This window comes from Delphinus delphis, chromosome 12 (assembly GCF_949987515.2).
Source record: "Delphinus delphis chromosome 12, mDelDel1.2, whole genome shotgun sequence".
NCBI lineage: Eukaryota > Metazoa > Chordata > Mammalia > Artiodactyla > Delphinidae > Delphinus > Delphinus delphis.
Window position 1 is genome coordinate 88,531,946 of NC_082694.2, and position 17,195 is coordinate 88,549,140.

Sequence of the window (17,195 nt, forward strand, 5' to 3'; positions counted from 1 at the left end):
CAGCCTGACTCTGGTATTTACAGTTCTCATCTATTACATGAAATACGGCGCTGCACATGATACACATTCTGCTCTAGAGGTTTAGGGGCCTGTGGGTACAATGTAAGAAGCATACAGCATGCAGCCCCAATCTTGCCTGACTGTGTTGGAAGCTTAATAAACATCCAGGTTAGAAATGATCGGTTTAAGCCATAGCTCTAACTTGAAAAATATCTAGCTCAGCCATGAAGTTCCCTCCCAGGCTAGGATTTGGGGAAATGGCTATGTTTTTGTAGAGCTTAAAGGATGCAGCCCGAGACAGGGTAAGTCAGCAGTCTGCCACTGATGTTGTTCTGCTGCAGCCCTGTGGTCTCCCAGGGAGCCTGTGCCGGATGCACAGCCGGGCGGGCTCGCAGCCCATCTCGTCCGAGGCTCCTGTCAATGGAGGCTCCACATCCTGCGCCAGGCAGGGCGCTGCACGCATGCCCCGGCCCCGTCGTTTAGTGGTGCCAACTTATTAATTTCCATCTCCGACTTCAGGCCTGTTAGTTTCCTGTCTGAAAGCATTATTACTTTTGTCCATGTGGCAAAATAATTAGCATACAGATGAGCAGTGGCCCCGGGTCTGAGCGCCGGTAGAGAAGAGGTGCGGTGGGAAGTTGATTGGATGCACGGAGAACAAATGGTGGGCGTGCAGAAGCAGAAGAGTTTGTAGTCGTGGAGCAGGTTGGAGAATTTTCTGGGTGAGTCCCTAAGATGGAAGCAGGGGTGGCTGCCGTGGGAACGACGGCTCGGAGGCTGGCCTAGCCGGAGGAGCCCCTGGGATGCGGGCTCAGGGCGTTCACTCGGACCACTTTGTTTGCCATTCTTCAGGTTTCTCCTTGCCGGTCCCTCCAGGTAAATATGTCCTGTTCTCCTTGTTGTTTCCAGAGCGTTAGGTCCGCTTCCCAAAGTGGAGCAAAGTTCAACTCCGATGGTGGGTAACAAAAGGGTCGGCCTTGCTGCCGGTCTGGGGCAGCCGCTTCATCCATCTTCCGTGCGTCTGTCTGGAGTGAAAATGAACTGTTTAGAGATTATTGTTTTCAGAAATTTACAGCAGCCATTATTCAGTGTGTTTAATTAATATTTTCTGAAACAGTGTATCCAGACCAGTAAAATTAGCAAATGTTGTTTCAATGAAAGCCCAGACATAATTAGTTTTGACTGGTATATATTTTTCCTAGCTGGAAGAAAATTTTAGCTAATTTAACCAGCAACTTACTGGAGATTTTGCAAATCGAACTGAAGTTTCTATTGATCTGTAGGATCTACAGATAAGAGATAGAAAAATTAGCACAAGCTCTGATACTTTCAGTTCTTTTCAGAAAAATGGAGACTGTTTTTACAAATCAGTCTTCTGAATTGAGAAATAAGTCTAAAGCCTGCTGGAATCCTAATTTTCTATTGTCATCAGTGGCACACATTTCTTATATAATTCTGTGACTGTAGTACTGCAATAAGGGTGTTTTAATATTTAGTTAAATATACTTTCATCTCAAGAAATTCACTGATAAATAGTTCTATCCTGTTTTCATAATCCCTATTCTCCTTAAAAGGTAAGGTTTTCATTTTAACTGACCTAATTATTTCATCTGCTTTTAAGGTAGGACTTAAGTAGAAATTACTATCCTTTAACTGCCTTTTTATAGGTTCCTGAATTTTTTAAAATCACTTAAGGATTTTATTTTGCTTTTATTTTGAGGCTTTTTAATTTAATTTAATTTTTTTTTTTTACAGAGTTGCTTTACTTCAGCTGTTTGCTTTAGACAATGACAGTGAATATTTGATAAAAAATACAACTTTTTGGAGGGTCATTTCTTCTGTTTAAAAAAGCTATGTCTTTCCAAAAAAGAAAAAATAAAAACTACCTTCAATAAAAGTAAACCTCAAACAGAAGATATTGGAAAACATTTTAACCCTTTATATGCAGCTTCCGACACTTGGTTTTGATAATTTTCCCCCTCATACTTGAAGTTTCTGAATAGTCACATTGAGCTTTGCGTAATAGCTGAATTGTGCATTTTTACATCAAAGAATATGTATGTATGTATATATAATCAATTCTTTCTAGGTTATCTTTAAATTTGCTGGTAAACTAGGATGAGAAAACAACTGAGGGGTGTTTTTTTTTTTAATTTAACCCAAACAGTATTAAATACCAAATTATTTCAAAATAGATTCGTGAACTCTTACCTAGAGAAAAAGAATATTTCTTTTATTCTTCCATTGATGTATTTTATTTTAGAGTTGAGCCAAGCCTTCTATGATTAAAATCATTCCTTGTAGTTTTACAATGGGTTATAACTTTCTTTGGGCAAATTATCAGCGTTCATTTTCTGACCTCAACGTGCCCATTTACACCCAGAAGAGAACACTTGACTGTTACCTACCACGTTGCTTTCTTTGTGCCTGGCTGCCTTTCAGAGGTAGAGTCTAGCTTTTTTTTGAGGGCCAAAATTATGTCATATTAGTTTCCACTTGACAGAGTTACTTTACGCCACTGTCTGTCACACTGGTTCTCGGGTACACTGGTTTTGTGGACTTGGGAAGGGCTTGCCTTCAAAGACAGTGAAAAGTCCCAGGGCTGGAAATATGGTGATGTATGCCTAACTGGAAATATGGTTTCTAAGGGCATTTGTCTTTTTCTTTTCCTTTTTTCTTTTTTTTTTTTTTAGTTTAGTTCTAAGGTTGCAGATAAACAGATAAACTTTAGAAAGAAAAGTAGCCTTTTATAGCAAATTTCTTTAAGCTCAGTGAGTGGCCAAAATATTAGTCTGAAATCAGGTGCCCTTCAGTTCCAAAGGGAAGAGAGGTCGGGATACGGGGGGTCTCTGTGCCTAGGGTGGTCCAGGGCCATTCTTCAGTGGGTTCCCAGTGACGGGGAATGACGAGAGTATCAATATCTTTTCTTTCAAAAGGTTATTGATCTTATTTGTTTAAAATTCTGTACTAGGATGTATTTTTGTACTTTGGGGGAACTACAATTAATCTCTTCAAAGGTTCTGCTGAGTGCATGCATATATGTGTTTTTAAAATGCCCGTGTGGAAATGTTGTGTGCAGGCTGACGGTATTTGAGCCATTGGATTAATATGTGTGTCATGTAGACCTGTTTTAGATACATTTGGGTACTCATTGTATAGTTGAAAGGAACTTTATGACTCAGTGTTACATACCGACTGCTTTTTACTAAAGTCTGACTGCTTACATGGTGCAATCAATGGCTTTAAAGAAAATCACCCCAAGATTGTTGGACATTTGCCTGAGATGTTTTCAGGTTGGGATGTCGGACTTTAGGTCATGAAATCAAACTCATGGATTAATAACTGATGAGGTAGGGGTTCCTTTTAGTACATTGATGAAGATTTTTATCAGAGGATTTCTAGCTCAAACACTGTTTTGAGCAGCATCTTCATGCCTGGACTCAGTGCATTTTAATGGCACTCAACAGAATGCTTTCTTAAAAGTCAGAATGACCCCTCAATCACAAGGGCTCCCACATCACTCAACCCTAAAAGAGATGGACAGTTCTTAGAGACTGACTTTAAATTTAGCCCAAGCTCCCCTCCCTGGTACATGGATCCACTCGCCTGTTACCATCTGATCAGAAGCTGAAAGCATAGAGCATGGTCGCCATGAAACAATGCTAGCCAGACTGGTTGTGGAAATAATTGAGTCTGCAGGGCACCCCAGAGAGAGCCATCAAATCAAGTCTGCTCTGGAGCGGTCGGCTAGATTGTGAACGTTCAGAAATCAATGCGGCATCTGCTAGTGGACCCTCTGGTTCACTGAAACTCCCACCTGCCTAATGCATCTGGGCAAGAGCTTTTCAGAAACCAGTTTCCTTCAGGATAAATTTAATACATCTTGAGGGCCAGGCACAAGCAAATTGATTCTATCTATCTCTGCACCAGGAAAACTCATAAACATCTGTAAGAACGCAGATTTTCCATAACCCTAGGATTAAGGGATGCTATTCTGTGAAATATCCCAAGCCTACTCCCTTCATACCTCATGCCAGCATGGCATTTTTTAATTAGGAAGTTGATTAAAAAGGGCACGGTAGACCACGGATGTATGGCCCTTTGGCATCCGTCCAGCTGTTTGTTGTCTGGGTGGTGCTCATCACCAGTTGCAGGAAAGAGGGGGGATGTGTGGTGAGGCTGAGGGATGGCGAGAATGGGACTGTACTGGTGTATGTGCTCATGGCGCTGGTTGTAGCTTCATCCTTAAAAGCCCTCATCTCTGCAGACAGACTTGCTGGCTTCCTTTGGGAAGCAGTGATCGCTGCACTTTGAACACATGAGCAATGGATGCATTGCATTGAGAAATCCTGTGGTTCTGATTTCTCCGTGGCCAATATGATAAGTCGTAATTATTTGCATTTTCTGGATTCAAAAATCTGACCTCATGTCCTGTAGTTTGGCGAGAATGGTCACAGTTCCCAGAATAGTGCTGTGTCGTTTAAGAGTAACTGGTTTTCTTTCTGTTTTTTTCCTTTTCTCTCTTTCTTTTTCTTCCTTCCTTTCTTTCTTTCTTTCTTTCTTTCTTTCTTTCTTTCTTTCTTTCTTTCTTTCTTTCTTTCTTTCTTTCTTTCTTTCTCTCCCTCTCTCTTTCTTTCTTTCTTTCTTTCTTTTTTTCTTCTTTCTTCCTTCCTTCCTTCCTTCTTTCCTTCCTTCCTTCCTTTCTTTTCTAAGGGAAGCTTCTTTCTTCACTGGCTCTTTTTAGGGCATGGACTATATTATCAGAAGAATAAATGTGGTACTCGATTGTAGAGTTCCTGTGGCCAATGTGGTATGAATAAGTGCCACGTGATGAGTGAAACCCTGCCCCCTCCCACGAGCTCCTTCCCAACCCGAGAACCCCAGAGAAGCAGAAAGAGATGCCCAAGTGAACTTGGGCGGTGGGGTGGCCCTCGGGCCACTATGTCCAGGACAGATGTTGACTCAGGGTTTAAGATCAGGGGAGTGTGTCTCTCTCTGTGGGAATTCCAGCTGCTGGGGTAGAGATTCTTCCTTTTGTTCTCCTCTCTCAAACCCAACTTGCAAATTTATGAATCATGTTTAGATTCTGCGTTTTAAAACAGTTTAGTAACAGTCTCGTTAGACTCAGTAACAAGGGCAGCCCAGGGGCTCCCTCACCATCTTCTCCTGGAAGAAAAAATATCAGTCAGTGCTGAAAATTAAAGGGGTAGCTCCTTAAACTCATCTCCTCCCTTCATTTTTAGCACATTACTGAGCAATTCATACACCCTGCATGTATTGAGCACCTACTGTGTGCAGAACCAAAAGAGATAGCACTATGATAAATTTCTAGCCCACAGTGAGTCAAGGTGTATAGACATACATACATACATATAATAACTATATATTAATATATAGTGTATACCTATGGCATATATTTATAAATATAATTTATAGAAATATATTTATATATTTGAATATTTGTATAAGTATAAACATAATATAGCTATTAGTTATATGTATATTATATTATACATGTATAACACATGTTATATTACATATAACATACATAATATATTTATATTTATATATTATATATAAATATATGCTTAGTAATCACAGTTCTTCTATGTCTACTTTTTCTTGAATACATTTTGAAATAGATTAAACCATTTTTCTCACTTAATAAGAGAGTAAGATAATCGTTGATGTCCCTTTCTTAGATGATTCATACTTCGGGGATCCAGGTGATCATTCTGAAAATTAGCTCACAATTGCATGGCATTGTATAACCGTATTTCTCTACTTGATTAAATATATGATTTAAGTTTATTTCCTTCTTATAAAATCTAAACTCCAAGTTTGTGAGAGTTCTAGGTAGTTGGTCCTCATTCACCATGGTTTATATATGTATATCTTAGCTGTCCCCTTATGATATGCAGTTACAAGTGAACAAGTCTTTGCTTACCTGAGAATGAGTGAAACAGTAAACAAATTTCTGTTTTGAGGAAAGAGGGTTGGTAAATGTCACGTGTCTGTTTTGCAATTTCTGAACATTTTAAAGCTGTTGATCCCAGAGATCAGCAGCAGAACATTTGAGGAAGCCATGGCTAAGCCCCAGATCACCACTGAGTGGGGTCTCACTCACCTCTGACTCGGGTCTGTGACGTCACGCTCAGCCTCGACGCAGGGAAATGAGCAGGGTGGATGCGGGCAGTGACCTGGTCATCCACAGGCTCACCACTGGCTGGAGAGACATCGAGGGGAAGAGAAGAAGAGGATTCAAATTAGAAACTGGTCAGACATTCAGATGACTCCACTGCAGTCCCATGGAGGCAGATCTGTTCAGAATAAGAACCTTCAATTAAGTCTTTTTTCCCCCAACTTTTAAAAAAATTAATTGTTATTGGAGTATAGTTGATGTACAATGTTGTGTTAGTTTCTGCTGTACAGCAAAGTGCATCAGGTATACATATACATATATCCACTCTTTTTAGATTCTTTTCCCATACAGGTCATTACAGAGTATTGAGAAGAGCTCCCTGTGCTCTACAGCAGGTCCTTATGAGTTATCTATCTTATATAGAGTAGTGTGTATATGTCAGTCCCAATCTCCCAATTTATCCTTCCCCTTGATTAAGTCTTGTAAAGGAAAAGTTAGATTAAAGTTAGCATTTTATGTTCTCTCGGAGTCTGGAACTTTAAGTAGCTCAGATATCAAAAAACTGCATGTCTTTGCTTACAAATGGAAGTCTGAGATTACGTAAAAGTGAGAAGTGCTGGTTGATGGTAGATACTTGTATATAACAGGAAAGGAAATCTTAATCATTTGCTCAGATAAATTTCAAACTCATTTGTTAATCGTTCTTTGGTGAACATGGCACATTTGGTAGTGAATTAACACTTGGAATTTTCCACGAACTCTGTGTTTTGAATCTTCCTTATCTTTTGCCATTCTCTTCATAGTCCCAAGAACAAGAATGGAAGTAGTTTCACTGCCCAAATGTTCTTTAGCTAATTTGCTGTTACTGGGATTTTGTTAGCTCAAAAACAATCCTTTTCCCTAAGAGACCCACACCCATAGTGCAAGCCAGAAGTGTTGTGTCTGTTCTCCAGGGACGGTGTAACACACCTGTTTACAAATGGACTCCGCCACCTGTTCATCTAGTTAATGATCAAAAGAGTGTCTCATCAAAGGGGTCAGTTGGGTGGGAAGGATGGTGAGATTTGTGAGATTAGATGTGACTTCTCATTTTTAATATGTAACATTTCATGTATGTTCAATTTTGAAGAAGTTAGAAAATACACTCAGCCTGTGATAAATATTCATGGCTGTCAACATGCCAGGGGTTAGAGGCAGGATGCATACAGGGCACAGGATGGCCAAGGATATTGTGTACTTGGTGCTTTACAGCTTCAAAATCCAGCATATGCAGATTGAATCATTTGTTTTAGCTTCAGAGGCATTACTGAAATGTGAGGGATGCTGACTCGGCAATCAGCATTAGAAAAATGGGACTCTATAGAAGAAAACGACCTTCAGCACCTGATCTCCACACGTCTCATCCTCTCTGCACAACCCTGTTCCTTGCCTGCTCTCCACCCCACACCCTGGCCCTGGCCCCGTTCCCTCTGATGGGAATGTGCCCACTGGCTGTAAGTTTGGTGCACCAGCATCCCAACTTGCTCCTGCCCAGGGATTTTCAGGTAACCAAGGGCAGCATTAGGAGGACCACTAACAAACCGCTTTACTGATTTTCAGGTCTCTCCCAGAGTCAGGAACTCTCCCCTAGCTTGGTGATATCGGTTGGATTACACATGTGCTATGAAATTCTGAGTAAAATTCTTCAACATATTGAAAATGACCAATGACACTAGGAACCTTCTCTTTCCCGTTAACTGCTCAGAGGGGATTTTCACCTAATATTATACAGTTAGTCATCCTTAGGCATCCTTTCCTTTTTTAAAAAACATTCCTTTTTATTTTCTCAGTGAGATTTTCCCATCTGTAGCTAACCTAGACAATGACAGAGCTCACGTGAAGGTACCTCATCTTAGTTCAGCTCTTCTCATAATTCGGGGGTGACTTTAAACAAGTCATTCCTACTCTCCACGTCTCAGGATCTTTGCTTAAAATGGGGGAGTGAACTCCATAACCTCTCAGCTCCTTCCTGGTTCTAACGTTGTGTGTCTCTGTATCTGCCATCCCTGGGCAGGGTCTCCTGTGCAAAGGTGTCACTGTGCAGCGGTGGGGCTTCAGGCTGCAGGCAGTGCCCCTGCCAGAGGGCAGCAGCACCTCCTGCTTCTTGACTGGGATCATTTCTAAGGAAGAGCAGGAAGCGAGCCTAAGGCCAATAGCCTGGAAGATTTAGAGGAGGTGTTGTTTTTGATTAGTGGGTCTGATCTAGGATTGCTCAGGTCAGTGGAACCGACATGGGATTCACCCAGTCAGAGGCTTCTTGGTCACCTAGAGAAATCACTGGACTGTGTGTGAAACTCAAGACATGTAGCTGAAAACCAAATTCCTCTTAAGTTCTTTTCTCTCTTGATTGTATCTGCTTTGTGACTATGACTTTATTTTGCTTTAGGCAAGTATTCCTTTATGGCGACTATACACGGTGAGTCGTCCTGGTGGATTCACACACTTCACGTGCTGCGCACGCGCTATTACTCCTGCGCTTCTTCTCTCCACTTGACCGGTGGTGGTGGGTCTTCTCCACCTGCCACGCTGCAGGAAAATAAAGTGTATGCCGCTAACCTCACAGGCTCCACGCTTGAAGAAACAGCCCCATTGGCTCTCTGCCTCACCTTCTTTCCAAGAAGCAGTATTTAGATAGCAGTAACAGCCTGGGTACACACGGGTTAAGCACACTTTTTTAGCAGCTAACATCCATTATACAATTCACGTCCTACTTCTGGTAGCCTAAAGCATCCAAAGTGACGAGACCTTGTGAGTACAAATAAACACTAAGTTTTCACCACGGTAGGCAATGGTATGTTCAGAAATGTAAAAGAGTGGGCTGGATATTGTCCTCAAAATGTCCCACTAAAGTCGAAAAGAACGACAGGCCCATCATGGGGGAGGGAGGGAGATGGAGAACTCACCCCACGGGCGATGCTAGACAGCTGTCCCTGCGCACACCTGAAACTCAGACTTCCCACCTGAGTCACAGAAGTCTTTCCAGGTTGCTGCTACCAAGAAGGCCCCTTTGGGAAATTTTAAATGGAAATGTGTTTCATTTAATACAAAATCCGCTCTATCAAGAGCTCAGAATGCCATATGCATAACTTTTCTCTAAGCGTTGGGAAATGCTTCTCCATCTAGAGACGGTGGAAAGATGCAACAGGAGAAAAGTGCTCTGCATGCCAGTGGAGAAGGGGCTGGAAGGAAGGGAAGAATAAGAAGTGGGAGGAAAGGAGCCTAAAAGAGAAAAGTTCATGGACAATAGAGAAATGCTTAAGATGTACGCTTCGGCTATTCCCAATTCTAATTTAAAGTGGGATGTTGTAAGGATGGGTCAACTGGTAAAATCATACTTTCGGAAGATCAAAATTTCGGTATTATATGAGAAAAATAGACTCTCAGGAAAACATCATAATGACAATAATAATCATAGCTAATATTTATTAACAAACGCACTACGTTGAATACTTTACTTATGGATTTTATAATGTGAAGCCTACAAGAAGCTATAGGATGATGGGTACTCTTATTATCTCTATAATTATAAAAAGACAAAATAACATACTCATTACAGAGTTCAGGTTATTAAACATATATACTGCTTAAGAAAATGAACCCCCAAATGAAAGCTTTTTATTAAATGTGAATGTAACTGAAGAGTCTCTGTATCTATAATTTAGAATTTGTTTGGGCTGACAATCATGATTTTATGTAGGCTCAGCACTTATTTACAGAATTTGATCTAAATATATGACAATATAGAGGTTTATCATTCTACTTAATGATGAACTAAAAGAATGAAGACATTCAGTCTTGAGGTATTCAAAAGTAATCCCATGAGGTGTCTCATAAAACAGAAGACATTTAAGAAAATAATGGGAATAGTTATTTCCTCTTTTCTCTGGAAAGCTCTATGTTGAGTTAAGGATTTTTTTTTTCCACAGAGAGAGGTGTGTTACAGAGACAAATTTATAATGAGCTCTATAACAGAGGAAGGGTTGTGCCCCAAATATGTTTATGAAATTATGTGTAAAGATAAATAAGCCATGCAATTCAGGCTTCATTATGGCTTTCAAATTAGTAATAGTCTACTGTTCTATGTTAAGATCAAATTTAAGCATGACTCACAGAATGTATAATGTCTCCAAGAGTAAAAATATAAATACTATTCTCCCTCATTTTGCTTCACGGGAGGACCAAAGCCATGCTGTGAAGCTACACCCCCTGAATCTTTTCTGCAGTGTGAACCCATTTTCCCTTACTCCAAAGGTCCTCTGGGATCCAGAGGACATCAAGTATCAAGTAGCGTCTTTTCCTGTTTTGACTCTTGGAGGAAAGACATCCAGACTTCCTCCTTACACTTTTGCTAACTTTTTCAAAAACTCGTTATTTCGAACTAATTTATAACCCTATATCACGCTTACGCAAAGCCTTCTTCAGAATGTCAGATTTCTTATCTGCTCGCAGATCCTGCTGAAATTAAGCAGGCATTCTTTCCACTGAGCTGCAGACCCCCCCCAGAGAGCTGCCCCTGCAGAGAGTCACACACCCCAGAGGAGGGTGGCAAAGAGCACGTTTAAAGGGCCTGTGGACCACGGATCGCCTTTTAGTTCCAAAGTTCCATCGTACACCAGCTGAGATTTTCAGACAGCGTGCTTGATTCTGTCAGTTTTATTTTTTTATAAAAATGCCATCACTGTGCCAGGGACAGAAATAAACAACAACAAATGACTACTTCCTTCACCCTGTCCTCATTGATGTACTGAAGGCTGTGCATGTAGAAGATGCATCCTTAATACTTACATGTGTATGTTCTGAAAAATAATGCAAAGTGTTAAGTCATTTCTCGGGTATTAAGTTCATTGCGATTCCATTCTTTTTTGTTGTTGTCCTCAATGCCCAGGCCACCCACAATTTGTGTTTTCTCTGCTTCGTTCATTCTTTTCAAACAATGCACCCCAACCAACAGCTAATGAGCCAAGTAGCAAAGAAATATTCTTTTCTTTCCTGTTCTTCCCCATCTTCCACCTTTTCCTCGCAGCCCCCTTCTGACCAGAACCTCTTGGTATTCCACTTCTGAGGGTCCTACCTGTCCTAAGAGGCTCCTCCCACAGTGTGTGGGTGAAGTGCCCTTGGTGCGATGAACATGTTCCTTTCTGTCCTCACTTGACCGGATTCAGGCTTTGCCTCCATTCTGAATATAGGAAGAACGGATAATGGAATGAAACTATCAAAAAAGCTACCTTAGAAAATCTCAGAAGTGCTATATTCTTGGGGAGGGAGAATAAATTGTGGTTCTATTCCTCGGTGGTCAATCTGGTCAGAAACCAAAGGTAAAAGCAAAAAGTGGAAAAGCAAACAGTCTGGTTCCAAACATACATGGGGACAGAGTGGGAAAAGGAGGGACCGGGAAGGCACATACTGTCAGTGCTACCACAGGGTGACTTTACAGGATGGGAGTCCCAGCTCTGGCCTCGTGCTCTAAGTTCCCTTAGATTCCACCCTTTCTGCAAACTCTCTTTCCAAAGCCCAGATGCTTAAGGCAGCATCTCTCCCAGTGTTCAGAAATTGCAGACTCTCCTCACTGCCATCCGTAAATCTGAGCTTCGCCCGAGCAGCGTTGTCACACACAATTAGATACTCGGTACTTGTAATGGAGTGTTATGATTCACAGGCGTTGCAAGCTGAGGCATGAGCTCACCCAGGGACCTAAGGATGGTGAGGAGGTGCAGCGGGCACACCCCAGTAATAACCTGGGGCCGCTGCACGCTGAGGCACTGGGGTTCAGAGGTTCTGCTTGGCTGACTTGGTTAAGTAACACCAGGACAGAGATTCAAGCCCCTTCGGGAGAGGATGTCTCCTCTCGAATCCTTTACAACGTGTGTCTTAAAGGAGATCTCAAGCTTGAGGCAAAGTAGGCGCACGATCTGTGTTTAATTGGATTGAGCATCTTACAGGGGGGGCAGAGGGCTCGTTACACCTCCCCATTTGTTCCTGTCCCCCTGACCAGTGTCAGACCCAGCAAGGGGAGTGAGGGGCTGAGGGCCTGGCCTCCCCTGAACACACTCAACTCCAGAGTGTTCATTCACTCTGACTGCAAGTGGAGCGGGTCCCCCAGTCGCGTGACACAGCTGCTTGGTCCTCATTCTCCGGACGATGCCGTCATCCTTCATTTAACCCAGGGAAGCAGTTCTCAGCCTATACCTTAGACCCATTCGAGATCAGCTGTGCTGCGCCCCGCCCCTCACATCCTGTGCTCCCTTTCCGTGTTACCTAAGGAGAGTTGGAGAGTGTTTATTAGATGAGGCAGAACAGTTACCTGATCCGGGCTGCTGGGCCACGTCCTTGTCTAGATGCATCAGCACAGCCACACAGGTTGGACACAAGCGTGTGTGTGACGTGGGCTTGAGGAAGCTGCCATGTGCTAGACATCTTTGGGCTCACGCTCTGTCAGCCAGGATTTACCATCAGCCTCCTTTTTGATTCCTATGTCATCTTGGTTATCAAAATCTTATGGTCCTCACTTGTCATCTGCAGTCTTGAAATCAGATCCCGTTGGTCACGTTCAGATTGGGGTCTGGAGGGAAAGAAGAGTCTGACTGATGTGAGATGTGAGTATGGCCAGAAGATGAGCCATCAAAGTGTCAGGGTTTAACCCAGCGGGGATTGTATGTCCACAGATTGGATATCAGATGTAAGAAGTTTCTTCTGTGTTCTATTTCTTCATTTGCTCACATTGTTTGTTGGCTACTGGTAGAGGAATTTTGCTGTATGTTCCCTTCCATCTGAAAGTTGTGCATATAATTATTCTTTCACCCATTTCTTCCACCAACTCTGTATCAGATTAGATGCTGTGGTCATAAGAAAATAAATCAGAACTACCCTCTGTTCTCAGAAATTGTATAGACCAATAGGGACGAAAATACAAATTATAAATGACTCTAGTGTGATTTGAAATTTGACACAAAGGGTAAGCAACCATAAATTACATGTTATGATTGTCTCAAAGAAGGGAGAGACTGTGTCAACAGGGCTAGAGTGGGGATAACATGAAAAAGGTCGTGTCTGAGATAATCCTTGAAAGGAAAGTACATTTCAACAGATAATTATAGAAGAAGGAAAAAATTGGGGTGGGGGAAATAAGGTGAGGAAAGTTGCTGGGAAAGGATACACGTGGCTTTACTAAGGGACGACTTAGAGACCATTTGTTGAAGTGAGGACAGGTGGAGCAGGGGACAGACCTGAAGCCCAGGGTGGGGTAGGTCATTGTGGGTCGTGCCTGTCATCCTCACAAGAGTCTACGTACGATGAGATGATGACTTTGTTCTGCAGATAATGGGAAATTGCGGAAGGTTTTTGTGTAGTTGAGTGACAAGACCAGAGCTATTCTTTGGGATAATTAATCTGGCAGCCAATCAGTGGCTACTTCCTGCCAACTCTGTCTCTAAAATAGCTCTCCCAACTGTTTCTTCCCTTCCATTCCCCCTACCACTTTTTCAGAGTAGACTGTCATTATCTTTCTCCTGGACTCTTACAGTCGCCTTAGATGCCGCTCTCCCAGCCCCACATATACTCACGCTCACACTTACAAATGCATCTACATTCTGTTTTTAGATTAATTATTCCAAAGTACAGCTTTGGCATTTTCATGCTCAAACAGAACCGGGGTCTTCCTATTTCCTAGAGAATTAAACCCAAACACCCAACCTACCGTTTGAGGCAATTCCCCACCCATTCTCAAGTCTGACTTCCATCCCTGTCCTATCCTCATCAATTGCAGATCTTCAGGACAGTGAGGAACTTGACTCTCCCCTGGCCATGCTGTCCCTTCCTGCTGCCCTGTCCTTCCCTGATATCCATGCAAACATGCTGTCCACCCATCACAGGCTGGTTCCCATGCCACCTTTCCACAAATTCCTTGCTTGTCCTCCCAGAGGAAATCCAGCCCTCTTCCCCGAATCTCTACAGCCTTTACTTCTGTGGTCTTATCCTTGTCTCCTTTGTATTTACAGTTCTTTATGTCACAGTACCACCTCCCCTATGAGGCTCTGAAATGCTGCTCTTAGTGTGTGCATTCCTACCCAAACATTGGACATGGTTGGTGCTCAGCAACTCTGTTAATTGAAGAGAGGCTGGTGGGGAGACCCGGAACACAGCACCCTCTTTATGGCTGTTGGAGTGACCAACACACCCTCTTTCTGGGGGACCTTGACAGTCCTGGATCTTCTGCCATGATTCAGTGCAGAGTTATTTATCCCAGGAGTGGTGATCACCTCATTCTGGTCTATGTTACTACATGTGTACCTTGACCTTTGGAACAGGTATGTTTTTGTTGCATGGAAATTAGTTCACAAGGTGCTTAGGACACTTGGATGAGTGGGCGTGCCCTGACTTTTCCCTGAATCGCTGGGAGACTTCCTGCAAAAATGGTGTTGCCTCTAACCTCCCTGAAGAAAAATTTCATAAGCCAGGTGTACAGACTCCTATTTGAAAACCTGAACCTTCCATACACTTAATTTTCCTTCCTCTACTTATTCAGTAAGTGTGTTCTGTCTCATTCGGACCATTTGATACCACTTAAAAAATAAATAGTTGTGTATCTGCCACTTGAGTTCAAGCAGCTGAGAAGGACCCTTGAAAACCAAACTCCTGATGCTTATTCACAGCAATCGATATTAGTGCTGGGAGGGAAATGGAATTGAACTCCTGGACAGGAGAAGTTCTCCCTTTCCCTCAATTCTTCCTCCAGGGCAAGGACTAGGATGGAACGAGGATGAGTCAGGGGCACAGAATTTCGGGAGGTGGGCACCCTCAGAGAGGATCGCACGGCAGAGGAGCCTTTGACCTCCTCTCATCTGGTCTCAGGAGTCTCAGCACTCTGATCCTGAAAAGGAGGGGGCGTTGAAGCCAGTGGGACAGACTAATGCTGGGCCCAGGGAGTCGTCATGGAGAAATAGGCAGCCGCTGAACACCTAGACCAGCTCTGTCTGCCACAGTGATCTTAGGACGCAGTGGTCTCAGAGCAGGCTCTGCTCCCAAGGCAGTGAAGAATCCTCTGTGCTTTATGATAATTTCAAAACCTCACATTTATTTTAGCAATTTAAATAGTATGACTATGCTGAATTAAACTTACTCAGGGAAAATAGGTATTTAGGTATTGAACTTTATTTCTATGTATTTTAACCAAAAGCTGGCTTAAGGGGTCCACTTGAGCCATCTAACGTAGGGATGAGTAGAATCGGTGTGGTCCACTTAGGTGACGTGTGCATATAGTTACGTACTCTGCCTGCTGTGTTTAACTGGAATTTGCAATGTCCTTTCCATTTACTGCTGGGCTCTGCTTAAATGGTGGTGGTTTTATAGATTGTGAAGGGGTTTGTGATATTGGTAAAGGAGTAAAAGATTAAGTAAGGAAAGAAAAGAAAACCAGTAACCTAGTGCTTATTGTGAAGTTAAAGTGAAGAGGAAGGGAAAGGTCGTTGGCACAAAAGCACAGATGAGGCTTTGGGTGTGGACTGGGGGAGGCTGAGGGCCAAACCGCCATCCTCTTTCCAAAACTCAGGTAATGCCCTTCCTGTGTTAACCTGAACTATCCTTAGGACCTGGCCCTCCCCTTACTAGTATTGTCTGTACTACTCACTGGCTCTTCTAGTCACCTAACTTCTCAGGGTACTTATTAATGAATGTATTCATTTCCCACGCAAAGCTAGATTGTATTTCCTTGAGAATGTGGGTATCAATTTCCATCATATGGATTTTCAAGTACCTTACACACATAAAAGGTGTTCAGTAGATACTTGTTTGATTATTAGACTGACTTGGGATACAAATATCACATATTGTTAATATGTTGTTAAATCCATTGTGGCTGCAGCATCTTAGTTTACCTTCTGGTGTCTTTTTTTGCTTTCTGCCTCCACGCAATCCTAATTCAAATTTCTGGTCTTGAACAGAAGAGTCTTCAAGAGACACTGCAAATCAGAAATACAAAAAAGGAAACCTGATTGATAATAACCGTGTGTAGCAAGTGTGTGTGCGTGGGACCCTGGTGTAGCTCACTGTGTGAGGTTTCCTCTGTGGGCAGCAGGGCTCGGGGGTGACTCTTGAGGGGATATCTTGTTTCCTGCCCTGTTCTCCTGAGAAGGAAAGTGACAAATATCATTTTCGTTGATGATGGTGTTTATTACTCACACAGCCATGAACTGTGGTCATTTTCCGGTAAGCTGGCTTTTGTTTTGTTTTCTTTTGGTTTTTAAAGTCTCCTCTTGGCTTCCGGGATAAATGAGTTGCTCTTGACGTGGAATCCTGTAGGATACGTGGCCTGCCCAGTGTGAACTGTTGAGAACCATCCTGACACGGTCCATACACCACCCAAGTGTTCCTTTGGCTGAAATGAACCAGTGGGCCAGTGACCCACGCTCGGCAGGTGGGATCCTTCCTCCCAACCCAGCCGAACTAAAGGGCGATGCTCTTCCTTCAGAAATAGGAACATTTGCTTTTCCGGTTTTGACTATGTTGCTCTTTAACACCTTTTGGTAAACAGAAGTCAGTTGATGGGAACTTACTGAGGTCCTGGTCTGTGCTGAAGATGGTGCTAGGTGCTTTGAGAATGTGAAAGAAGAATGGGCCATGACAAGAGTGAGTAAGAGGAAAAGGTGCCCCAGTGGAAGAACACGGAGTTACGGGCTTTACCCCAAGTGTGAGCCAAGCAGTCACACTACTGCCACGCTTGCTTCAGCTTGTCCACTTTTTTGACCAACAACTTTATATCTCTACCTATAAAACGGAGCATAACATAGAGACATCATGTCTATCAAGGTTCCTGGGAGAATAAAACAAGATCGTGTTTGTGAAAGAGCTTTTACAGCTCTACTGCCACGGCGATGACATTCTTTTTCCTTTTCTTTTTTTTTTTTTAAAATCATTTTTAACCTAGAATTAAGGACGGAGCCTGATTGCTTCCTCTGCAACACATAGTAGATGCTAAGTAAATGCAAGTTGAATAATTTAGTGAATGAAAACAAGGATATGT

At 42.6% G+C, this 17,195-nt stretch overlaps 1 protein-coding gene across 6 annotated transcripts in view; it reads left to right on the forward strand.

Moving 5' to 3' along the window:
* The first annotated feature begins 658 nt into the window (after positions 1-658).
* Positions 659-17,195, forward strand: part of MYT1L (myelin transcription factor 1 like) — a 398,116-nt gene continuing 381,579 nt past the window's right edge. For 5 of the 6 annotated variants that reach the window (XM_060027163.1, XM_060027167.1, XM_060027166.1 and 2 more), the window contains exon 1: positions 747-876. The gene's annotated coding sequence lies outside the window, so the exon portion shown is untranslated. Of the gene's footprint in view, positions 723-746; positions 877-17,195 lie in introns of those variants that run through there. The other variant, XM_060027164.1, reaches the window with a different exon arrangement.